The sequence below is a fragment of the Triticum aestivum genome, chromosome 7A, assembly GCF_018294505.1.
Source record: "Triticum aestivum cultivar Chinese Spring chromosome 7A, IWGSC CS RefSeq v2.1, whole genome shotgun sequence".
Lineage (NCBI taxonomy): Eukaryota > Viridiplantae > Streptophyta > Magnoliopsida > Poales > Poaceae > Triticum > Triticum aestivum.
In genome coordinates, this window is record NC_057812.1 from 314840262 (window position 1) to 314867214 (window position 26953).

Genomic DNA, 26953 nt, shown 5'->3' on the forward strand with positions numbered 1-26953 from the left:
TGTTTTGAGTCTTATAGGATTATATATATCGGAGAGTAGGATTATTTTTACTCCTCAGTCCCTTCGTCGCTCTGGTGAGGCTTCCTGGCGTAGAGTTTTGACTCTTCTCTTCTCAAATTTCACGAAAAAAAATTAGGATCACGCGGGTATCTTGGAATCGCTCTGATGATTTTGTGATGAGAACATTGTTCTTGGTGCCTCCTGACATTTAGGGGTTGTGGCAGTGTCCCGGGGAGTTGAGCTCTGAGGTGTTGTCTTCACAGTTTTATTGTTGCAGTTCTGGAATACCTGAGTTTCGCCGACATCGAAAATCTCTTTTATGCAGTTGTTGGTGAGATAATCTCGACGCCACCCAGTACTGGGGCGGGAGTTCGGGAGTATTGCCATAACTCGTATAACTGATGCTTTTCGAAGGTTGAGGTAAATCATTTCCGAAGGCTTCTTGGTTATGTGTTGAAGGATGGATACAGCTGGATGTAGGATTTGCTAGTTTTGGGTGAGATATTACGCTTTCCCTGTATCCCCAACACCCGATTGCATAACCATAAAATTTCGGGAGTTTCGTACGTGGGAATTCTTGTAGCTCTAGTATTTCTTTCCACAAATAGTTGGTTTGTGATTGGGTAATCCTTACCAAATATTTGTTCATGTCCGTACCTTGTTGTTTTATTCATCCATCTCTATCTAAGTGGCTGCTCAATTTATGGAAGTATGATAATTTACTTTGGAATTCATTCATTCATTCTTGTTCGAATGTTAAGGCTATATGTTGCAAATTTCGATCCATTGATTCAGCTTGAATATATGTCTTTCAAGATGCTAACGGATGTCACCCTCTTCAGGATAGCTCCTCCGACGCGTCAGAATCCGGAACCTCCTCCACCACCTCCACCTTCAGAGGCATGGCAAGCTGTGATGGCCGCTACCAACGCCAACACGCAGATGCTTTTGCAAATCTTGCAAGAGCGCAACCAAGGAAATCAAGGCCATGGCAACAATCAATCTCAGTTTGCTACCCTCAACCAGTTCCTCGCAAACCAGTCGAAGTCCTTCAGTAACTGTGTCGAGGCCACAGACGCTGACGATTGGCTCGTGGATATCTGCAAACATTTTGAGTGTAGCAACGTCAGGCCTGAGGATTTTGTCAAGTTTGCTTCGTTCCAACTCAAAGACCAAGCTGCTGAGTGGTATCAACAATACAAAGATTCCAGAGGAGGTCATGTGATTACCTGGGATGATTTCCGCCAAGACTTCAAAGCTCACCACATTCCTCAGACTGTTGTTGAGACTAAGCGTGAGGAGTTCCGCAATCTGAAGCAGGGCAGCTTGTCTGTTTACCAATACAACATCCTGTTCCAGAGGCTCGCTCGCTTCGCTAAACAAGACATGATTTATCAATTCAGAGGTGGCCGAAAAGAGCATGATTTATCAATTCAGAGGTGGCCTTAGAGAAGATCTACAACTAGCCCTCGTGCTTTTTGAGCCCAAAAGTACGATGAGTTCTACAACATGGCACTAAAGCAAGAGGCTGCTCAGATCAAGTGTGATGCTTCCAAGAAGAGAGTCAGAGATGCAACTCCTTCTTTTTCAACTCAAGTGGCAGCTAAGCAGCAAAAGTACTGGTTGCCTCCTCCTCCTCCATTCCGTCAGCCTTATCAGCAGAAGAGCAAAGGTGGCAATGGATCTTCCCACCCACCCAACTCAGGCTTTCAGAACAAAGCTTCGTCTCATGCTCTAAGGTCAAGTGCTCCTTATCACCGTCCGCTCTCAGAGGTTACGTGCAACAACTGTCAGTAGAAGGGTCACTATGCAAACAAATGCTTCAACCAGAGGCATCTTCCGCCTCCTCCTCCTATGAGATCTGCAAGCAATGCAGTGGTCAAGCATAACCCCAAGTCTGCAAAGGTCATCTTGATGAACGCAGCTCAGGCAGAGGACTCTTTAGAAGTGATCATGGGTAATCTTCCTGTTAATGATATTCCTACAAAAGTACTTTTTGATAGTGGTGCATCGCATTGTTTCATTTCAAGACCATTTGCATCTAAGCATGAGTTGCCTTTCCAAGATTTAACTAAGCAGTTATCAGTTGTCTCTCCGGGTAAATTCATGAATGCAAGCTCTATGGTTCTAGATGTTTCTATCATGATGGGTGACTATAAGTTTCTGTCATCTCCAATTGTTCTTGGTAACTTAGATATTGATCTAATTCTCGGCATGGACTGGCTTTCTAAGCACAAGGCTCATCTTGATTGTGCTGCCAGGCAGATTCAATTGACACACTCGTCTGAGGATGTGATCGTCTTTGCCGCTCATGATGATACCATTCGACTGTTTTCTCTCAATGAGAAGGGCGAGTTGAATGCCATCTCTCAGATTCCAGTCGTTTGTGAATATCAAGAAGTCTTTCCAGAAGAGCTTCCAGGAATGCCTCCTCACCGGCCAGTTGAATTCGTCATTGATCTTGAGCCTGGCACGGAACCTGTTTGCAAACGTCCTTACAAGCTTGGACCAGAAGAGTTGAAGGAGCTGAAGAAACAACTCGATATACAAGAGCGTGTGGGTCTCATCCGACCAAGTTCTTCTCCATGGGGTTGTGGTGTTCTTTTTGTCAAGAAGAAAGATGGCACAGACCGACTTTGTGTCGACTACCGTCCATTGAACAAGAAGACCATAAAGAACAAGTACCCACTTCCCAACATCAATGAGCTTTTCGAGAAACTCAAAGGTGCTCAAGTATTCTCCAAGCTTGATCTCCGTATGGGCTATCATCAAATTCGCATTCGTGAACAAGATATCCCCCAAGACAGCATTCAGGACAAGCTATGGTTCCTATGAATACACTGTCATGTCTTTCGGCCGTGTCAACACTCCTCCAACGATCTCTTGCATGATGAACTTCATCTTCAACCCATACACAAATGACTTCGTCTTGGTCTATCTCGATGACATTTTGGTCTTTTCCGAGAACAAGGAGGATCATGCCAAACATTTGAGATTGGTGCTGGACAAACTCAGAGAACATCAGTTCTATGCGAAGTTTTCAAAGTGCGAGTTTTGGCTTGATGAGGTTCTCTACCTTGGGCATATCATCTCCGCCAAGGGCATAGCTGTTAATCCTGAGAAGGTATCTGCAATTGTGAATTGGGAATCGCCTCAGAATGTGAAGCAGCTCCGTAGCTTTCTTGGGCTTGCAAGCTATTATTCAAGATTCGTTGAGAATTTCTCTAAGATCGCGAAGCCTCTTTCCAACCTCCTCCAGAAGCATGTGAAGTATGTATGGACGCCTGAATGTGACGTAGCTTTCAACACCCTCAAAGAGAAGTTAGTCACAGCTCCAGTTCTGACTCCACCTGATGAATCCAAACCATTCGAGGTTTTCTGTGATGCTTCCCTACAAGGTCTCGGTGCTGTGTTAATGCAAGAGAAGAAAGTTGTGGCCTATACCTCTCGCCATTTGAAGCCCAACGAAAAGAAATACCCCACTCATGACCTCGAGTTAGCGGCTGTTGTCCATGCTCTTTTAACATGGAGACATCTCTTGTTGGGAAGGAAAGTGGACAGCTTCACTGATCATAAGAGCCTCAAGTACATCTTCACTCAGCCCAACCTCAACCTCAGGCAGACTCGTTGGGTCGAAATGATTCAAGAGTATAATTCGAGTATTGAATATACTCCAGGCAAGGCCAATGTAATTGTTGATGCTTTGAGCAGGAAGGCTTACTGCAACAGTTTGATTCTCAAGCCCTTCCAACCGGATCTTTGTGAAGCTTTCCGCAAGCTTAATCTCCAAGTTGTTCCTCAAGGATTCCTTGCCAACCTCCAAGTCTCTCCTACTTTGGAAGAACAAATTCATGAGGCACAATTTCTTGATGCAATGGTGAAGAAGGTGAAGATTGGGATTGCCAAGAGCCAACCCAAGTACAAGTGCTATCGCCTTGATGACAAAGATACTCTATTCTTCGAGGATCGAATTGTTGTTCTTAAAGGTGACCTTCATAAAGTCATTATGAACGAGGCTCACAATTCACTCCTATCTATTCATCCTGGAAGTTCAAAGATGTACCATGAGCTCAAGCAGTCATATTGGTGGACTCGAATGAAGCGCGAGATTGCTCAGTTCGTGAATGAATGTGATGTCTGCAGAAGAGTGAAAGCAGAACACCAACGGCCACCTGGTCTCCTCCAACCTCTTGCCATTCCAGAATGGAAGTTTGACCATATTGAGATGGACTTAGTGACTGGATTTCCCAAGTCCAAGTGTGGCAATGATGCTATCTTCATCATCATCGAAAAGCTCACTAAAGTGGCTCATTTTCTTCCTATCAAAGAATCTATCACAGCAGCTCAGTTGGCAGAGCTATATACCTCCAGGATTTTCTCCTTGCACGGCATTCCGCAATTGATATCTTCAGATCGTGGAAGCATCTTTACCTCTAAGTTTTGGGATTCCTTTCAGAAGGCCATGGGCACCAACATTTGCTTCAGCACAGCCTTTCATCCTCAAACTAGTGGACAAGTCGAGCGAGTAAATCAAATTCTTGAAGATATGCTGAGGGCTTGTGTCAATTTCTTTCGGTATGAAGTGGTAAGATTGTCTTCCATATGCCGAGTTCTCCTATAACAACGGCTTCCAAGCGAGTTCGAGCAAGGCCCCATTCGAGATTCTCTATGGTAGAAAGCGTCGTACCCCTCTTAACTGGTCAGAGACTGGTGAACGCCAACTTCTTGGCAATGACTTGATCACAGAGGCTGAAAAAATGTGCAAAGTCATTCGTGAAAATCTCAAAGCCGCGCAATCGCGCCAGAAGAGTTACTATGATAGCAAGCATCGTGACTTGGCTTTCGAGATCGGAGACCATGTCTACCTCCGTGTCTCTCCAATGAAAGGCACTCGTTGCTTCGGTATCAAAGGGAAGCTTGCCCCTAGATACGTGGGTCCTTTCACGATCATTGGCAAAAGAGGTGACCTCGCCTATCAACTTGAGCTTCCATCCAACTTTGCAAATGTGCACGACGTGTTTCACATGTCACAACTTCACAAGTGTTTCAAGACTCCTGACCGCACCATCAACTTCGAAGAGATTGATCTCCAAGAAGACCTATCTTATCATGAGCATCCCGTTGCTATTCTTGAAGAAACTGAGCGCAAGACTTGCAACAAGTCTATCAAATTCCTGAAAGTGAAGTGGTCACATCATTTCGACCGTGAAGCCACCTGGGAACGCGAGGACCACCTCCGTTCCGAATATCCGGAGTTTTTCCAGTCCTAGATCTCGGGACGTGATCCTTTCGTAGTGGTGGAGTGTTGTAACACCCCGGATGTAATTTACCATATTTGTATTCCAACTCTTGCCATTTTCGGCTCTAAGTTATGATATTCCCTCGTGGTTGGGTTTTGTCTTCATTTTGCTTTTTCTCCTTGTCATGCATCTCATATCATGTCATCATGTGCATCGCATTTGCAAACGTGTTGGTCTCATGCATCCGAGCATTTTCCCCGTTGTCCGTTTTGCATTCCGGCACTCCTACGTCCTCCGGCGCCCCCTTTTTCATCTTTTCGTGTGCGGGTGTTAAACATTCTCGAAATGGTCTGAGATTTGCCAAGTGGCCTTGGTACACCACCAGTAGACCGCCTGTCAAGTTTCGTGCCATTTGGAGTCCGTTTGATACTCCAACGGTTAACCGAGGAACCGTAAAGGCCTCGTGTGTGTTGCAGCCCAACACCCCTCCAAAGTGGCCCAAAAACCCATCCAAACCCCCTCCATCTTCTTGGTCATTCGATTACGATTGCGTTGCCGAAAACCGCACCTCATTTGGACTCTCCTAGCTCCCAGAATCTATAAATAGGCCTCCCTCTCCGAAATTCCGGGTCCCGAAACCCTAACCTAGTCCCTCTCCGCGCCGGACGGGTCCGCCTCCCCGCGCCACCGGCCCGCCACGGCCCGCAGCAGGCCCCCAAGGCCCGAGTCGCCCGCCGCCCGATCCCGCGGGATCCGCCGCCGCCAGAGCCCGAGGCGCCTCCCCGCGCCGCTCGACGCCAATCTCCGGCCGCCACCATGACTTCGCCGCGCCGCCGCACCTCCTCCTCGCCGTCCTCCGCGCCTCCCCACCACTAGCGATCGCGCCCGCCGCCCGGCCACCGCGGCTCCTCCCGCCGGTGCCGACCTTCAACTCCGGCGCCTCCACTCCGCCACCTCGCGCTCCGGCCCTCTCCTTCCTCGTCCTTCCGATCTCCAGCCGCCACGAGGACGCAATTACGCCGAGATCTCGGTGAACTTCGGATCTCGTGCTACAGTAAACCCTAGATCCCGAGGTCCATTTTTTCCTCTAAGTCTTTTTTTGTTATTTTTTTTAGCCATGTTCATCGCATCATAACTCTGTCATCATAGTTCCGTTTCGTGCGTGTGGCATCTCAAAATGTTCATCTGATTGTCCTCTTCATTTTGTTCCATTGCACCATGCTTGTTTGAGTCCATATTGATGCCTAAAATGCTATTGCAAGAGTGCTATAAAATGTTAGTTCCTGATTCTTATCAGATTATGAGCATTTGTCATTTTTGCCATGATTATTGTGTGCTGCATATGAGCTTGAGCCCTACATGTGTTTTGGGCTATGCCATTCCATCTTTATAGGGGTGTATGCCATGTATTTTTGTGATCAATGTGGTGACTAGCACATGCATGCAAAGTAGCTCTCGTGATGTTGCTGATTTCAGGGACTTAGAATTCCACTGTCATTTCCCTGTTGTTATTTGTATGCCATGTATTCATGTTGCTATAGAGAGATCCATGCCTCTTTTGAGTATGCTCAGTAAGGATAATTTGGGCATATGGTTGTGCTATATCCATCCATGTCTTTGTTTGCATTTATGGAGTACCCTAGCATGACTCAATCTTGCTCTACTTTTGCTATTTAATGTTCCTGGCAGATTGTTTACGTGTTAATCAATTTTACCAAGGTTGTTGTAGTTGATCCTTGCATGCTATGAGATTGTTCTTGCCATGGTTAGCTTCTTGAACATGTCTTCTTGCTGGGTGTATACTTAGCTTGTCATGCAATGCCTTTTGTTGAGTGCATCGAGCTCGCAAACATGCATACGTAACTCTGTTTTTGCCATGTCCAGTTTACATGGGTGCCATCATGTTTTCTGTGCCCTTTTGGCTTATGGTCAGTAAGGGACTTTTGTTATATGCTTTGAGTAGTTTCATGCCATGCCTTGTGTTGCTATGTTCTAATCCTGTAGCATGTTGTTATCTTGATCTAAACATTGCTTCCTGATGTTAAATCCTGACATGTTGTTATTTTCACTAAGTTTGTGAAGCTGATATCTTTTACACTTTTGCCATGCTTGTTTGAACCTGCTATTGTGTGATTCAGCCATAGCTCAGTGTTCATCTTTTGTCAAGAATCTTGAGTAGATCACTGCCATGTGCTTTGTTGCTATGTTAGAGTGCAATAGCTTAGTATCAAATTGCATTTTAGATGGCATCGTGCTGTTAATCGCAGGATTGCGCCATTCTTGTTTTACTTGCCATTTGCAAACCGTGCATCCGATTCCGGTGATCTTTATATTGATTTCGACCAAAATCAACTCATATTTCTAGCGGCGCACTTGGTTTTCCAAGTTGAGGCCTGGTTCAATCTTTCCCTTTCGAAGCACGCATATGCATTGCATATTACATCCCGCATATCATGCTATGTTTTGCATCATGTTGCTTGTGCATTGCACCGTGGTTGATTGTGTTTCCCTTGCTTGTGTTCTTACCTTGGGTAAAGCCGGGTGATGAGTACGTGATCAAGGAACCTGTTGAGTGCGCTTACGAGGATCAAGCTTACGTCAACTCGGAGAACTTTGCAGGCAAGATGACCATACCCTCGAAATCACTTCTATCTTTGCTTGCTAGTTGCTCGCTCTATTGCTATGTCGCGATACCTACCACATGCTTTATCATGCCTCCCATATTGCCATGTCAAGCCTCTAACCCACCTTGTCCTAGCAAACCGTTGTTTGGCCATGTTACCGCTTTGCTCAGCCCCTCTTATAGCGTTGCTAGTTGCGGGTGAAGATTGGAGTTTGTTCCTTGTTGGAACATGTTTATTGTTGGGATATCATTATTATATCTTGTTTACTTTAATGCACCTATATATTTGGTAAAGGGTGGAAGGCTCGGTCTTATGCCTGGTGTTTTGTTCCACTCTTGCCGCCCTAGTTTCCGTCATACTGGTGTTATGTTCCTTGATTTTGCGTTCCTTACGTGGTTGGGTTATAATGGGAACCCATTGACAGTTCGCCTTGAATAAAACTCCTCCAGCAAGGCCCAACCTTGGTTTTACCATTTGCCACCTAGCCTTTTCCCTTGGGTTTCGCGGACTCAAGGGTCATCTTTATTTTAGTTTAGCCCCCCCCCCCCGGCTAGTGCTTCTCTAAGTGTTGGTCCAACCTGAGCGATGTCCGGCGCCCCCTGGGCAACCAGGGTCTATGCCAACTCGATTTCTGGCTCATCCGGTGTGCCCTGAGAACAAGATATGTGCAGCTCCTATCGGGATTTGTCGGCACATTCGGGTGGCTTTGCTGGTCTTGTTTTACCATTGTCGAAATGTCTTGTAACCGGGACTCCGAGTCTGATCGGGTCGTCCTGGGAGAAGGAATATCCTTCGTTGACCGTGAGAGCTTGTGATGGGCTAAGTTGGGACACCCCTGCAGGGTTTTGAACTTTCGAAAGCCGTGCCCGCGGTTATGGGCAGATTGGAATTTGTTAATGTCTAGTTGTAGAGAACTTGACACTTAACTTAATAAAAATGCATCAACCGCGTGTGTAGCTGTGATGGTCTCTTTTTGGCGGAGTCCGGGAAGAGAACACAGTCTCGTGTTATGCTTGAACGTAAGTAGTTCTAGGATCACTTCTTGATCATAGATTATCAACCGTGCCTTGCTCCTCTTCACGCTCTCATTTGCGTATGTTAGCCACCATATATGCTAGTGCTTGCTGCAGCTCCACCTCACTACCTTTTCCTACCCATGAGCTTAAATAGTCTTGATCGCCAGGGTGTGAGATTGCCGAGTCCCCATGACTCACAGATTACTTCCAAAACCAGATGCAGGTGCCGATGATGCCATTCCAGGGGATGCGACTGAACTCAAGTGGGAGTTCGACGAGGATTCAGGACGTTACTATGTTTCCTTTCCATACGATCAGTAGTGGAGCCCAGTTGGGGCGATCGGGGATCTTATTCATTTGGGGTTTTCTTTATTTTGGTTCCGTAGTCGGACCTTGATTGTATTCTGGATGATGTAATGCTATATTTATGTATTTTGTGAAGTGGCGATTGTACGCCAACTCTGTATCTCTTTCTTATTCAGTACATGGGATGTGTAAAGATTACCCCTCTTGCGACATGCCTACAATGCGGTTATGCCTCTAAGTCGTGCTCTAACACGTGGGAGATATAGCCGCATCATGGGTGTTACAACTTCGCACCGACCACGCTACAAGACGGCGAGAGGGATGATGTGCCATCTTCGGCCTTCATCCACGATGAGAGTGATGATGTGCCATCTTCGGCCTTCATCCACGGCAACGACTACGAGACGGTTGAGCATCGGATTTTCGCTTCGACAACGGCGACGTATGATGATTTGAGCGACTTTTGCCACCATATTGAGAGTGAGAGTGACTTCACCACTAGCCCTATATATGATGAGCTGCCCCAATTCCCATGTGAGGAGAGCCACCACCACCACCACTTGAGTGATTTGAGTGACTCCACCATGTGAGACATTGAGTGCACCTACCTTGAGGGAGTGAGTGAGCCACCGCCACATAGAGAGAGTGAGGTAGTTGATGAGGCATATGCGGCCATTTCGCTTTCTAACAACTTAACCTCTATCTCTATTGTGTCTTCTCCTTTGGTGCTAGGTCCCATATATGATGACGCGCCGATCCTCGACGACTTCGTCCTTCTTTTGGACATGACGATGGCCATGGTGGACTATGATGCACCCCCCACATGGTTTCATCCCGATGACGACAATGACCACCATTTGGTCTTCCCCACCTCACCTACACCACATGAGTGGAATGAGAAAGGTAACATAGGTGAAGGTGATGCTCTTGTCCCACTAGTGGACGTTCTTGACATTGATTGCTTGCATGATGTTGATCCAGCTATTACCATGCTTCATGCTAGTGCGACTTCCCCATGCGATGATTTATTACCCATTTATGATGAGTATGATGATTCTCATGTCAAGTCTCTTAGTTGTGATGCCATGTTACATAGGATTTATTGTGACAATTCTTTAGGCCACATCATGTTTGCCAATCCGCTTGCCTTATCATATGCTATGCATGAGATCAATCATATGTCTTATTTGCAATCTCATCGTAGTGACTATGCATATGCCATTAAAATAAACCCAATTTGCACCTATGGCATAGATGACAAGCCCATAGTGATTGGCATTTGTTTTTCTTGTGATGAGATTGATATGCTTCCTTTGCATCATTTATCTCATATGCCATACCATGACCACCTAGCTTCGGACATGCATTATTTTCCATGTTTCCAATGTTCTCAACATGATGATTCCGATATTGCTCATGAGGAGACCCCCATAGTTTCCTCATACATTTTAGGAAATTTTGATCCTCCCATCCATTGCATGATCCTCATACTTGTGTGCACAATATGCTTTCCATGAATGATGTGCCATATAATTGCATACTTGATTTGTGTCCTCATCATGTCATACATAACAACTATTCTTTCATGATGGATGACATGTTCTTATACCATGCATCAAATTTCTTTAAGAGATGCTTATCTTGTGCTAACTCACACATGCACATACACATCATGATGGGTGATGTGTACATTTACCACGCACACACGTTCTTTCATTTGTGTCTCTTTTGTGTAGGTACCCATGGACACTCGTCAACCTCACAATCCCATGAGTTGACGAAACGAGCTCTAGAGAGCAATGATTACTTGGGATCCCGTGGATTGTCCTTACCACCACTCGCTTCGCGTAAAGACTTCGCGCATCTCTTCTACACGGCCCTCACATGGTTATGGGTTATTTACCACTTCTCACTTTATGCCCATATTGCCATGTTCACTTTGCATGATATGCTCATTCCTATGCCTTTGCCATGCATTTGTGACCTATGCTTTGCATTACACATGATGATTGATTCTAATACTTGTATGTGTATTTGCAAGCTTGGTGGAGATATCACTTGTTATTGCCATGTTTGCTTTGTGCCCCATGCCTATGATGATACTATGATCTTGCTTTGTGTTCGTGCTTGCGATATGTCATGTGCATTGCCTATGCCTATCATTTGCTCACATGACATGATTGCCATGATATCCTCTAGTGTGTTGCATCTTCGCTCCACTAGTTTGCACGACATGATTGATATGCCTGCTTATGTTGCATCACCGATGACTCATACTTGGTCGTTTCTTGCGGTTGATGGCATCCATTTCCATGCTTTGCACATGATTGACTTGATTGCCTCACACATATTGAACAATTGCTCCTTCTTTTGTGTTGAGTGCCATGATATCTTCACTACACCATATGCACATTATGCTTGGATTGTCTTGCACTTGCCCCATGTGTTTCGACATCTCATTATATTTGGTGTTGTGAATGATTCCTATGCATACCATAGACTGTTTGTCGAGTGCTTTATGCATGCTTGCTATGACCATGAGGTAGATGCTTGTTCACTTGTCACACATATTAGCATCTTCACCTCCCATTTGCATACTTGTTTCCATGATGTCCTTGATTGTGCTCAACTTATATGCTTAAATGCCATGCCACACTTCTTTGTCAAACCATATGCTATGCTTGATGACAACACTTGTTGGGTTTATCACCTCTTGAATGCTTGGTTTTGCTCTTATGCCAACCACATTTGTTTTTCCAAGTGCTTGTTATCTTTGCTCCTCTTGAAGGAATTACAAGGCGGTGCGACATTGGAGAGTGCCCATTTGAAACTACAAGATGATGAATTCTTGGTGATCGTCAACTTCTACACGGCAACATCATCTCTTTCCCATGGTGATTTGGATTTCGATCCGAGGTCGGATCTTTCCCAAGGGGGAGGGGGTGATGCGGAGCATCCTATGGACATCACCATGTCAAGAGTCCATTTGGGAAGTGACACGTGCCACATCTACTTCATACATACAAAGGTGAATCATCTCCTTTACACGTGTCCACTTGTACCTTTCGAGGATGGTATACTACTTGACCCCTCTCTCATGTGCATACATAGGTGTGAGCGGAGATACACATTCATCGAGGAGGAGTCCAAGAAGAAGAGAACATCTACACCATCCAAGAGGGAAGCCTGGAAGCGGAGAAGGAAGCGCCAAGAAGAAGGCAGCAGCTCCCAGGCGACCCCGTGTGACGCCCCGAGACCGTTGTGCCAGGTGTCTTCGAGTTATTCATTGTTGTTGCCTTGTCTTTCGCTTGCATATTGCATCTTGCCATGTCAGCATGTGCATTGCATCATCATGTTTTTCAAAACTTGCATCCGCCCGGGTCTCCCCGTTCCTTCCGTTGTTCGTTCTGAGCCCAGACACACTCGCACGTGCCCGCGGCACCTCTGAAACAGTACTTTATAAGTGGCCAAAAAATGTTCTCGGAATGGGATGAAAGTTGGTGTGCGGTGTTGTTATGTTGTCAATAGACCGCCTGTCAAGTTTCATCGCATTCGGGGTCCATTTGACGCCCCAATGGATAACTATAACGGCATTATAGTCGGTCAAACGTCGGACGTTTTCGGTCTCCGGAAACAGTTGCCGGGCTGCACTCTCTATCTCTTCTCTACAGCAACCCTCGGTCTTCCACACAGTCACAATCAACCCCTCTTCACAGCCCACTAATCCAGCCCACTAAACCTCCCCTCTGACCGGAACCATTCGATTGCGATCGGAGGGTCCAAATCGGGCTCAAACCCATCAAACCCTAGCCCCTACCCTATTTAAGATCACCCACATGCCATTTTTGGCCTTCTCCTTCCTCCCCCTCGAAATATGGGCCCCCAATAATCATCCAGCCACCGCCCACCTCCATTTCCGCGCCGGCCGCACCCTCCACCGCCACTTGGCGCATCCCCACTGGCCTGCCTCCACCACTCCTACGGCGCCACGTCGCCCCCCTCAGCCTCCACCACCACCGCAGCCCTCCAGGCCCATCCACACGCCCGACCGTGCCGCCTCCTGTACCCGCTCGCCCGAGTGATCCAGATCGGGACTCCACCGCCAACAGTGCCCCGCTGCCCCGCCGTCCGCGCTCGCCGGTGACGAGCGCCGCCCATCGCCGGAGACCTCCGGAAGGCCAGCCCCGCCCCCCCGCCTCTCTACTTCCTTCTCCTCCCTCCTTCGGTCTCTCTCTCTAAGTTCTCCCTCTCTCTCGCAGGTGCCCGCTGCCGGCGCCCAAGAAGCTCGTTGTTGGCCTCGCCTTCGCCAGATACGGGGCCTTGCGACCCGTTCCCGGCATCGCCAGCGTCGCCGAACCCCGCCGTCGTCGGAGCGTTCTCGCGTCGCCGCCACATTCTTCTACCCGTGAGGTGCACGGGAGAGGACGACGCCCAGCGCTTGCCCCCTCTCGCCCGCGTGGGCCGCCGCACGCCCTGGCCTGGCCCAGCTCCCACGCGAGGCGCAGCTCCAGCACCGGCCTGCCACTGCTTCACCGACCTAGGCCATGGCCCATGGTGAGAGTCCAGCACCCAGCCTTTCAGCCCGATCATGTTTTTTCCTATCCAGCGGATTTAGCTATTATTCCAGAGATAATGGTTTTGTAGAAAAACCCTTCTAGTTCATGCATTTAATTACTCCACAACCGTGCATCGGATTAAAACAAACTTTATATGTAAAATGCTTATAATTTTATGTAGATTAATAATTTTCCACTTTCATCCATGTTTAGAATGTTTAAACTTGTTGTTTGTTCATTTGCTCATATGCCATGTTAAAATGATTTATTTCATAACTAAATAACCGTAGCTCCAAACTTAACAAACTTTATATGTAAATGGGGTAGAAAAATGCCTAGTTTAATATGGTGCACTCTTCTTGCATGTTTAACAACTCTAAAATATGGTTTAGGGCAGAACAGTACCAACTTTGAAATATGCATATGGGGATTCACCGGAATTATTGTTTGTTGTTCCGGCCTCATTTAAACTTGCCTAGATAGGTAGTTTTCATATGCTTCACCATATTTTCCATGTTAATCAACATTTAATATTGTTGGGTAAATAAACGAGATTGAACTAAATAACTTGAATGTGGTGTTCCGTCAATATGCAACTCGTTGCATATTGAACTCCACTTAACTTGTAGTTTTGTTTGTGCACTTTGCCATGCCATGCCTCATTAAACCGGACATGCATCATACTTGGTTGTGCATCATGCCATGATTATGTGATGGTTGTTTACCATGTTGTTTGCTTCTTTCTGGTGTGCTTCTTCGGGTTGGTTCCGTTAATGTAGCATTTGTGAGGATTCGTTCGACTTCGTCCGTTTGTCTTCTTCATGGACTCGTTCTTCTTCCTTGCGGGATCTCAGGCAAGATGACCATACCCTCGAAATCACTTCTATCTTTGCTTGCTAGTTGTCCATTCTATCGCTATGTCGCGCTACCTACCACTTGTTATATCATGCCTCCCATATTGCCATCACAAGCCTCTAACCCACCTTCCTAGCAAACCGTTGTTTGGCTATGTTACCGCTTTTGCTCAGCCCCTCTTATAGTGTTGCTAGTTGCAGGTGAAGCTAAAGTTTGTTCCATGTTGGAACATGGATTTGTTGGGATATCACAATATATCTTATTTAATTAATGCATCTATATACTTGGTAAAGGGTGGAAGGTGCCTTATGTCTGGTGTTTTGTTCCACTCTTGTCGCCCTAGTTTCCGTCATACCAGTGTTATGTTCCTTGATTTTGTGTTGCTTACGTGGTTGGGTATTATAGGAACCCCTTGAAAGTTCGCTTTGAATAAAACTCCTCCAGCAAGGCCCAACCTTGGTTTTACATTTGCCTAACAACCTAAGCCTTTTTCCCTTGGGTTTCCGGAGCCCGAGGGTCATCTTTATTTTAACCCCCCCCCCCCCCCCCCGGGCCAGTGCTCCTCTGAGTGTTGGTCCAACCTATTAGTCGCTGGTGGCCACCAGGGGCAACTCTGGGCTGGCCTACCGGAAGCTTGGACAATCCGGTGTGCCCTGAGAACGAGATGTGTGCAGCTCCTATCAAGATTTGTTGGCACATCCGGGCGGCTTTGCTGGTCTTTTTTTACCATTGTTGAAATGTCTTGTAACTAGGATTCCGAGTCTGATCGGGTCTTCCTGGGAGAAGGAATATCCTTCGTTGATCGTGAGAGCTTGTGATGGGCTAAGTTGGGACACCCCTGCAGGGTTTGAATTTTCGAAAGCCATGACCGCGGTTATGTGGCAGATAGGAATATGTTAATATCCGGTTGTAGAGAACTTGACACTTAACTTAATTAAAATCCATCAACCATGTGTGTAGCCGTGATGGTCTCTTCTCGGCGAAGTCCGGGAAGTGAACACGGTTCTTGTGTTATGGTTGTGCGTAAGTAGTTTCATGATCACTTCTTGATCACTTCTAGTTTCTCGACCGTTGTGATGCTTCTCTTTTCGCTCTTATTTGCGTATGTTAGCCACCATATATGCTTAGTGCTTGCTGCAGCTCCACCTCACTACCCTTTCCTACCCATAAGGTTAAATAGTCTTGATCTCGCGGGTGTGAGATTGCTGAGTCCTCGTGACTCATAGTTACTTCCAAACAGTTGCAGGTGCCGATGATACCAGTACAGGTGACACAACCCAACTCAAGTGGGAGCTTGATGAAGATCTGGGTCATTGTTATTTGTCTCTTCCGATTGATCAGTAGTGGAGCCAAGTTGGGATGATCGGGGATCTAGCATTTGGGGTTGTCTTCTTTTATTTTGGTTCCATAGTCAGACCTTGATTGTACTCTGGATGATGTATGTTTAACTTGTTACTTGTGTGAAGTGACGATTATAAGCCAACTCTTTATCCCATTCTTATTCAGTACATGGGATTGTGTGAAGATTACCCCACTTGTGACTAAACCACCATGCGGTTATGCCTCTAAGTCGTGCCTCGACACATGGGAGATATAGCCGCATCGTGGGTGTTACAAGTTGGTAATCAGAGCCATCCCTGACTTAGGAGCCCCCTGCTTGATTGAATCGTTGACGTTGTTGAGTCTAGAACAAAATGTTTTGAGTCTTAGGATTATATATATCGGAGAGTATGATTCTTTTTACTCCTCAGTCCCTTCGTCGCTCTGGTGAGGCCTCCTGACGTAGAAGTTTTGACTTCCCTCTCCTCAAATTTCACGATGATCACGCGGGTATCTTGGAATCGTTCCGATAGTCTTGTGACGAGAACGTTGTTCTTGGTGCCTTCTGACATTTAGAGGTTGTGGCAGTGTCCCAGGGAGTTGAGCTCCGAGGTGTTGTCGTCACAATTTTATCGTTGCAGTTCTGGAATACCTGAGTTCACCGACATTGAAAATCTCTTTTATGTAGTTGTTGGTGAGATAACCTCGACGCCACCCAGTACTGGGGCGGGAGTTCGGGAGTATTGCCATAACTCGTATAACGGATGCTTTTCGAAGGTTGAGGTAAATGATTTCCGAAGGTTTCTTGGTTATGTGTTGAAGGATGGATACAGCTGGATGTAGGATTTGTTAGTTTGGGTGAGATATTATGCTTCCCCTGTATCCCCAACACTTGATTGCATAATCAGAAAGTTTCGGGAGTTTATAAGTGGGAATTCAAGTAGCTCCTAGGATATCATTCCGACAGATGTATGATATGAAATTGGGTTCGACGTCTAGTGGTCCACCTATCCACCGTTGGTTTTAAAGTGGTCTCGTTGTGTCTTAAAGAGTCCTTGGCTATGCTGACTCGGGGACGCTTCGTATGTCATGTGCATTGCCTTGTACATGATGGTGTTGTACGATCGAGCCCGTGTGGGCCCCACCACAAAAACTTCGGACGAAATCTCTATCATATGTTTGTTTCCGACTTATTTTGCAAGCCAATCTTTGTTTTGTTTTGAGTTGTGGTATTCGAGTTGCTCCAATGTCAAGTGTTGATTCAATACCTTCCCTAAGCGGTGTTCTCACATTTCTATGTGAATACTAATCCTTCATGATAATCGAGACTATCATGTCAATCCTTTTCAACCGGCGTGTTTCTCTTCAAGTGGATCCGATCATTTTCAACATTCGCAATATCAACTCTAAGTATTCTCAACGGTGTTTGTTTCATTCGTCCCAAGTTGCCTTTGTTTTTCCCGCCCTCCCACCATTTTTTTCTTCGAGGACTCAGATTTCTTATTCAAGTATCCTTTTATTGATGGGAAGTCTCTCCATTATTTTCCGTCAATGTTCTTATCCGGTAATTCTCAGGAACATACTAACGGAGCTTCAAGTTTATCATTCTTCGTTCTCTTTCCTTCTTAGGTGGATTCAAGTCAAGCTTTGTCGGTCATATCTTTTTCTCATTTCAAATGTTTTCTCATGCCGGTGCACCTCTTAATCATCCACTCCTCGCCACCCATTTGTTCTGGAGTATTGAAGATATCTCAGGAGATTCGCGTTTTCATTCCTAAACCGTTCAAGCTATCTCGAGGGTGTTATTTCTTTTGAGCCATTTAATTCAACCGGTGCAATCTTTCTATTAAATCGTTCAATGGTGTATCTTTTGAGTGGGCCCTAACCCACAGGTCTTTTCCAGGATCTTACCTGACTCTTCTAATTTTTTCCGGAGTTATTCTTAAATTCATTTCAAAGTTTGACATAAGAAGGAATTGTCATCAGTCTTATGTCTTTCTCCAAGATCTTTCAAATTCTTTTCATCGTTGATTCAACCTTTCCAATTTTCATTCTGGAGTGCCTCAATAATTCATGGTGGTGTTTCTCATCATCATTCTCTGCATTTGAAGACTGAAGAAGATTTTCTCTTAATCTTGCTCCGTTCTCTTGAAGATGCGTAGTCCAAGCTTGATTCCATCCTATCTTAATTATTTCCGATTATGAGAATTCTTTTCACCCATCCAAAGTAATTCAGGAGTATTTTTCAGTTTGATTCTTCGGAGCCCATCATCTCAGAATTATTCATTCCACCTTTCAGCTCCCGTTCTCCAAATCTTACCGGTGCATCGCTCAAATATCCTCTAATCAACTCGGGATCTCTTTGTTCACTTGCATCTAAATCCTCTCAAGTATCTTCACTCATTTCCTAATTCTTCCTGGTGTTTCTTTAACTTTTCTTTGTTCATTTTTGATTCTTACGGTGGTTCGTTCAAAATTTCTCTTCCTTTGTTATCATATCAACTCTTTCATTCTTTCAAATCCTACCGGTGGTTCGTTGAAGTCTTTACTCAAGTTTGCGCTATATCTCTCTTAATCATTTCTACGAGAATAAGTAGTATGCCAAATCCGTTGCTTGTCATCAATTTATATTGGTGAAGGATGAGCATAACATAGTTCTTATTCTTGTTTCACCCAAATGATTAATTTCCTTATTCCGGAGGTTCATCAAAATTCTTGATTTCATTTGGTCATCTTTCTTTCTGGAGTGCCAAGTTTTTCTCGATTATATCATCGCAAAGCTCCATTTAATCAATGCAAGGATTCATCTTATTCTTTTCAATCTTCTTTTCCTTGCGACCTTTTTTATCTATCCGGAGTTCTTTGAGAGTTTCTTCATGGTGGCTCGTCAAGGATTCTGTTCATTCTTCAAGTGTTCTTCAAGATCTCTCTCGAAGCCATGACCCGCCAAGCTATACTCTAAAGTAAACATGGTGCTCAACACATGTTTGTTTTGAGGAGTTCAAGTATTCTTCTTGCATTTCGAAGTGCAATTCTTTCTACCTTATCGTTTGAGATGGTGGTATGTCATTTTTGACAATTTCCCTTCATGTTTCATGTTTCACAAGTTGCCAGGAATGAGATATTGTAAAACCATCACTTTCTTTTTGATTAGGAGTTGTTTCAACCCATAATAATTCTTTGTTGGAGTATCTTGGTATATATTTCACCTAAAGCCTTCCATTGGGAATGTTGCTATTGTGGTGCTTATCAATGATCCAAGTTATCTCTTTATCATCTTGGTGGAAGAAAATTTTCATCTCTTTGGTGCTCTCAATCAAATCAATTGTTTAAGTTAGTGGAAAAATTTCACCTCAAGTTTTGAGATGTTTTCCATAAACCCACATCAAGCTTATTCTTTTCATTGTTGATTCTTCCAACAACTCTGTTCAATCCATCCTTGTAAGGATGCTCTTTCTAATTCAATTATGGGAGAAGTTGACATTTTCTTCTCCGTTCATTTTCTTTCATTGATCTATATTCTATTCTTTCATCAGAGGCCTTGTCATATTGCTCTCTTCGAACCATCATCTTCTCATATCATGATCATATTCTTTTCCTTTCTGGTCCATTTAATAGGAGTGTTGTGTTCTCATTCAAGTTCTCTCATCCTATCAAGTTTTTCCTCTCTTTTCAACCGGAGTGTTGTCTAAAGCTTTTCTTACCCCTTGTGCCATTCGTTCAATAGTTTCGGAGGGAGTGTGTTGTTGATTTCTTCAAGTATCATCCCATCTCCTCAATTCATGTTCAATTCCTTCCATTTACAGTCGGAGTGTTGTCCGAATTATATCATTATTTTTTTCCTTCTCTATCTTGTTTTAACCAGAGTGTTGTGGCTATCATTCCTATTCTAACCGGACTCTCATCCAAGTGCTTTCATTTTGCCAAGCTCATATTCTTTACCTTCCTTTTTCAACCGGAGTGTTGTCGTAATTGATCCTTATCGTTCCTTGTACATCTTGTTTCTACCGGAGTGCTTGCATGTACTTCTTGTCCATTGCAACCCTTTTTCTTATGTCTTTCAACCTACAAGGTTCTGGTAATGCTCCTTGTTCCTCTTTTCTAACGGAGTGTTTTCAACTTCGTTCATCTCCGTTGTATTCTTTTCTCAAAATGTTTAACCTCTCAAGGTTCTTTGGTTTCACTCATTTGTCGAAGGAGCAACTTAGTTTACCTCTTCTCTTCCTCTTCCGTTTCTCTCTGGTGCCATTCTAGATCTTGGGACGAGATCCTCTTGTAGTGGTGGAGTGTTGTGACGCCCCGAGACCGTTGCACCAGGTGTCTTCCAGTTATTCATTGTTGTTGCCTTGTCTTTCGCTTGCATGTTGCATCTTGCCATGTCAGCATGTGCATTGCATCATGTTTTTCAAAACTTGCATCCGCCCGGGTCTCCCTATTCCTTCCATTGTTCGTTCTGAGCCTAGAGACACTCGCACGCGCCTGCGGCACCTCCTAAATAGTATTTTATAAGTGGCCGAAAATGTTCTCCAATGGGATGAAAGTTGGCGTGCGGTGTTGTTATGTTGTCAGTAGACCGCCTGTCAAGTTTCATCGCATTCGGAGTCCGTTTGACGCTCCAATGGATAACTATAGCGGCATTATAGTCGGTCAAACGTCGGACGTTTTCGGTCTTCGGAAATAGTTGTCGGGCTGCACTCTCTCTCTCTTCTCTCCCGCAGCCCTCGGTCTTCCACACAGTCACAATCAACCCCTCTTCACAGCCCACTAATCCAGCCAGTAAACCTCCCCTCTGATCAGAACCGTTCGATTGCGATCGGAGGGTCCAAATCGGCCTCAAACCCATCAAACCCTAGCCCCTACCCTATTTAATCTCACTCACATGCCATTTTTGGCCTTCTCCTTCCCCCCCCTCGAAATATGTGCCCCCCAATCATCATCCAGCCGCCGCCCACCTCCATTTCCGTGTCGTACGCACCCTCCGCCGCCACTTGGCGCATCCCCACTGGCCTGCACCGCCGTAACCGCCTCCCGCTACCAGTCCTACGGCGCCACGTCGCCCCCCTCAGCCTCCACCACCACCACGGCCCTCCAGGCCCATCCGCAGGCCCGACCGTGCCCCCGCCTGTACCTGCTTGCCTGAGCGATCCAAATCGGGACTCCGCCGCCAACAGCGCCGCGCTGCCCTGCCGTCCGCGCTCGCCGGCGACGAGCGCCGCCCATCGCCGGAGACCTCCGGAAGGCCAGCCCCGCCGCCCCGCCTCTCTACTTCCTTCTCCTCCCTCCTTCGGCCTCTCTCTCTCTAAGTTCTCCCTCTCTCTCTCGCAGGTGCCCGCTACCGCCGCCCAGGGAGCTCGTCGTTGGCCCCGCCTTCGCCAGATCCGGCCAGGATCCACTGGATCCAGGGCCCTGCGACCCGTTCCCGGCCTCGCCAGCATCGCCGGAGCATTGTCGCACTGCCGCCACGTTCCTCTGCCCGTGAGGCGCACGGGAGAGGATGACGCCCAGTGCTTGCCCCCTCTCGCCCGCCGCCACGTTCTTTTGCTCAGCCCCTCTTATAGCGTTGCTAGTTGCAGGTGAAGCTAAAGTTTGTTCCATGTTGGAACATGGATTTGTTGGGATATCACAATATATCTTATTTAATTAATGCATCTATATACTTGGTAAAGGGTGGAAGGCTCGGCCTTATGCCTGGTGTTTTGTTCCACTCTTCCCGCCCTAGTTTTCGTCATACCGGTGTTATGTTCCTTGATTTTGAATTCCTTACGCAGTTGGGTATTATGGGAACCCCTTGATAGTTCGCTTTGAATAAAACTCCTCCAGCAAGGCCCAACCTTAGTTTTACATTTTCCTAACAACCTAAGCCTTTTTTCCTTGGGTTTCCAGAGCCCGAGGGTCATCTTTATTTTAACCCCCCTGGGCTAGTGCTCCTCTGAGTGTTGGTCCAACCTGTCAGTCGCCAGTGGCCACCAGGGGCAACTCTGGGCTGGCCTACCGGAAGCTTGGACAATCCGGTGTGCCCTGAGAATGAGATATATGCAGCTCCTATCAGGATTTGTCGGCACATCCGGGTGGCTTTGCTGGTCTTGTTTTACCATTGTCGAAATGTCTTGTAACCGGTTCCGAGTCTGATCGGATCTTCCTGGGACAAGGAACATCCTTCATTGACCGTGAGAGCTTGTGATGGGCTAAGTTGGGACACCACTGCAGGGTTTGAATTTTCGAAAGTCATGCCCACGGTTATGTGGCAGATGGGAATTTGTTAATATCCGGTTGTAGAGAACTTGACACTTAACTTAATTAAAATGCATCAACCGCGTGTGTAGCCGTGATGGTCTCTTCTCGGTGAAGTCCGGGAAGTGAACACAGTTCTTGTGTTATGGTTGTGCGTAAGTAGTTTCGGGATCACTTCTTGATCACTTCTAGTTTCTCGACCATTGCGTTGCTTCTGTTCTCGCTCTTATTTGCGTATGTTAGCCACCATATATGCTTAGTGCTTGCTGCAGCTCCACCTCACTACCCTTTCCTACCCATAAGGTTAAATAGTCTTGATCTCGCGGGTGTGAGATTGCTGAGTCCTCGTGACTCATAGTTACTTCCAAACGGTTGCAGGTGCCGATGATACCAGTACAGGTGACACAACCCAACTCAAGTGGGAGCTTGATGAAGATCTGGGTCGTTGTTATTTGTCTCTTCCGATTGATCAGTAGTAGAGCCTAGTTGGGACGATCAGGGATCTAGTATTTGGGGTTGTCTTCTTTTATTTTGGTTCCATAGTCGGACCTTGATTGTACTCTGGATGATGTATGTTTAACTTGTTATTTGTGTGAAGTGGCGATTGTAAGCCAACTCTTTATCCCATTCTTATTCAGTACATGGGATTGTGTGAAGATTACCCCACTTGCGACTAAACCACCATGCGGTTATGCCTCTAAGTCGTGCCTCGACATGTGGGAGATATAGCCCATCGTGGGTGTTACACCCAGTGCGCACGGGCCCCTCCGACACCGTGCCCACGGGCCTCCCAGGCTGGTGGTCTTGAAGACCCCGTGCGCACGGGCGTGTACCGTGCCCACGGGCCTCCCGGACCCCGTGCGCATGGGCTCATGTGTCTGGTCTCTGGATACCCCGTGCGCACGGGCTCCACTTACCCCGTGCACACGGGGCCCCTGTGCGTGGCTGTTGGGCTTGGCCCTTGTATCCCCATCTCGTCCCTACTTACCCCTTCATCCCTTGGACCTATATATACTCCCCTTCCTCCTCCATTTAGACTCAGCTAAGAATAGATCTAGATATTAGAGCTTCACTCATGTACCTCACCTTGTGGGATTCCTCTTGAGAGAGAAGACTCCATTGGAGTATAAGACCTCCATTGGAGAAGATCCCTAGTGGATAAAGCCCCCATCTAGGGAAGGATCTATCTAGATCATCAAGCCCTCATCTCCTTCATAGGATTTGGGATGAACTCTACCATGTATCTTATTTCCCTTTGATTGTTCATGTACCTTGTGGATCTTGTGTGTTTGTTGGTATAGTGGATGTGTGATTGGACTTGTTCTTCAGTGTTCCTCTTGTTTTCTCTCTTATGTTCATCTTGTTCTTGGGGATTCCCCCCTCCAATTCGTGAAAGATCCCCACTTAGGGTTCCACCCTACAACGACTTCCAGTGTTGTTGCTGTTGCGCTCCGTCTTGGTTCGCGTGGCCTTGGGGTGGTCCTCCTTCTCCTTGGGGATGCTCCTGAGCCTCATGGTGGTGTTCCTCTTTGTACCTAATGAGACATAGCATATTTTGGTGAGGTAGCAACCAAGTCCAATTCGTATCTGTATGCAAGTCAAGTAGGAAGGAGTCCACCTTAGTTTCCAAAGCACGTGCTCTCGCTCTTGTGACAGGTCCACATGGGGCTTGATGTGTTGGTGTAGAGTCCATGGGGATGGTGGAAGGATGCTCGGCATCACAGGGGAAGGGAGAGGTTGGCGGCGGCAAGGATGGAAGAGGGAAACCCTAGGAGAGGGAGCGGGTGGTCTTATAGGAGGGCTGGAAGGTGTGGATGGTGTGAGCGCACGGCCACAGTGGCCATGTGTGCCTCGAATGCAAAGTTACTGTGAGAGAGAAGGAGGGCGTGAGGTGGAAGAAAAGGAGGGGGAAGAGAGAATGACAGGCGGGTCCGATGAAGAGGTAAACAGTTGGCCGCTTGGAAATTTAGCAAGGGATGGAGTTGGGCTACGGGTCTGCTGGGCTGCAGGATCTGGGCCGCGGCGGCTGCTTCTGCTGGGTTGCTGCTACTTCCCTTCTCCATTTCTTCAAACAGAAACAAAAGAGAAAATGCCCATATGTAAAGGAGAGTGGTGAGGAGAAAAGAGATGTACCACTAGACTCCTGGAAATTACTCAAAAAAAATAGACTCCTGGAATTATGCACCATTTTATAAAATTGCTTCGGGCATTTTTTAGAGGTAGAAAAATAATACAAGTTTGAATAAAATTCAAACTTGGGCCATTTTTGAGCCCAGCCAAAACAACTCCAAAATGGATGAATATTGCAAATAGGGTGTAGGCAAGGTGAGAGATTAATAAGGAAAGAATGAACATTAAATGAGAAGGGAAAATGGTACTTGCAAAAATCAAAGGAGAAGGAAGGGAGAGGTGATGATGCATGATCATACATGGAGCAATCAACAAACATAATGTAGGGGCAATGCACATGATGGACTTGGAAACAACATGGATGACATAATGCTATAATATGATGCATCAAGCAAAGGATGGCGTAATGCAAAATGACAAGAGACACAATGCAAGTCATATTCCTATGTTTACAAGATTCTACGAATCAAAGAGGCTCAAAGTGTCCATCACAACCGACCATATAGACCTCTACACTGCAAATGTCCATGCTCATCTTCAGTACAAGGAACATACTGTACTACTATCATACTCCCTCCGTTCCAAAATATAAGTCTTGGTAGAGATTTCCACTATGGATCACATACAGATGTATCCAGATACATTTTAGAGTGTAGATTCACTCATTTTTCTCCATGTGTAGTCCATGGTGGAATCTATACAAAGACTTGTATTTAGGAACGGAGAGAGTACATATTAAAGAAGAACGGAAGAGGAACATGGTAAAGAAGAGCAAGTAGATTTTGGATAATAAAATGTCGGTTGCGCAGTGCCCACACATTATGAACCAGAGCGCATTAAGAATGCAACTCCCAGTTGTCTCTCGACCATTTCAGGCGGTTGGACGAAGATCCTACATCTCCTAACCATTCTTCTTCCTCGTCTCTGATTCTTCCCATACAGAACACCGCACGGGCCGCCGGCCGGACCACCGGCCCCCACCGCCTGTGTTCCTCCGGTACCCCCACCCCCGCCCCAACCCCCACCCGCGTCGAGTTTTCTTCGTTCGGCAAGGCCCCACAAACGCCCGAGCCCCTTCGATCGCACCGGCGAACTCCGGCGAGCTCTGAAAAATCGACTGACCCAATTTTGAAATTTAGTCTACTGTGATTTAACTAGTGTGGAATATAAAAGGGGAAAACCATAAGCATTGGGAGTATAGTGTTGAGCGTGCCATGGCGGATCTGAAGGTGCAAACCAGGCAAAGGCAACTTCGCAACCAAGACAAGAAATCAGAGTAAAGCGGTGGCGATCTATTTTCTTGCTACGATAAATAAGTTGAGCAGATACGAAAGAGTACCGCCTCTGGTGCGGCACCGTGTATGCATCTACTGAGAATTTGATGGTGTTGCGGTAGCGATAGCTGTCGGCGGCGTGGAAGCAGATCTAGGAGGGTAGACGGTGGCGGCAGGGTGCGGTGGACGAGACGGCCGTAGGAGCAGCACCGGCAAGGTGGACGACGGCGGGGATGAAGCGAGAGGACGGGATGCAAGGATCCTGGTCCGAAGCCGTGGATGAGAGAGGTCGATCTCTTGTAATGGACGGCAGCGTCGGGGTATTAGCTCCGGCATGGTGGAGGAGGACGGCGGTGGATGGGGTGGCGGACGGCGGCAGACGGAGGAGGGTGGGCTGGATAGGGTGTTTTGGCGCCCACGGAGTACGAATGGGGAAAAGGGAGGTAGAGAGGAAGGGGGGTATTCAGGGCGCGCTTGTCTCAAATGCGAGGAAATTTACAAACTTAGCCCCCATTTCAAATTTCTACTACATCACAGCAACATTAGTCGGTTGGGGATAGGACGGTAATCTCGCATACACCGAATATTTGCCGACGAGAGTTTGTTTTTGGCGCCCACCGTGTATGAATATGAATCGGGGAGGGAGCCGATTTCGGTCGAGGACACACTGTGTTTTGGCGCCCACCGTGTATGAATCCGGGTGAGAGGCGGTTAGGTAACGTTTGGGTGAAATTACAAACCTACCCCTATCGAAACCTATAGAAATCCAGCAGGTAGGCTTTGCGTGGCAGGGATAGGCAGTAGTGATTTCCATCTCGTAGATTTTGGTTTCGGACGGTTACTGCCACTTTCCCCGCTTCATTCACATTTTGCAGAGTGCACGTTTACCATGCCAACTCAATTCGAATCCCATTTGTATTCTATTTGTTTCGGGCGGGATCTATTTTCAATTGGAATTACATTCTATATACATCATTTTTTATATATACTTTCAAAAGCACAACAAAGAATTATTCTCCTTTATATGTATAATATGATTTACAAATACAACGATCTCGAAATCTTAAGGTTGAATTCGAAATTTTTTAACTAAATTATGTTCTACTAAAATGTATGGATCAGTAATATCTACATATTAAATAACATAGATGTGCGTGAATTCATATGAGTATGCATGTTTGATACATCAATTTTGGTTCGAGTATGGATTACATGTATCACCATCTCGAATTCAAATATTTGAATCCCTTTTTTGTTTACTCCTTTCACGCCCATCTCTCTCACATGCATGCTCCTTCAGGTAGCTATCACTCTCTTTTCTCCAGCTCACCCACACGCTCACTTCATGTTTCTCCTATCCTCGCAAACATGGTCTATCGACGTCTCCCTTGAGAAGTGTCA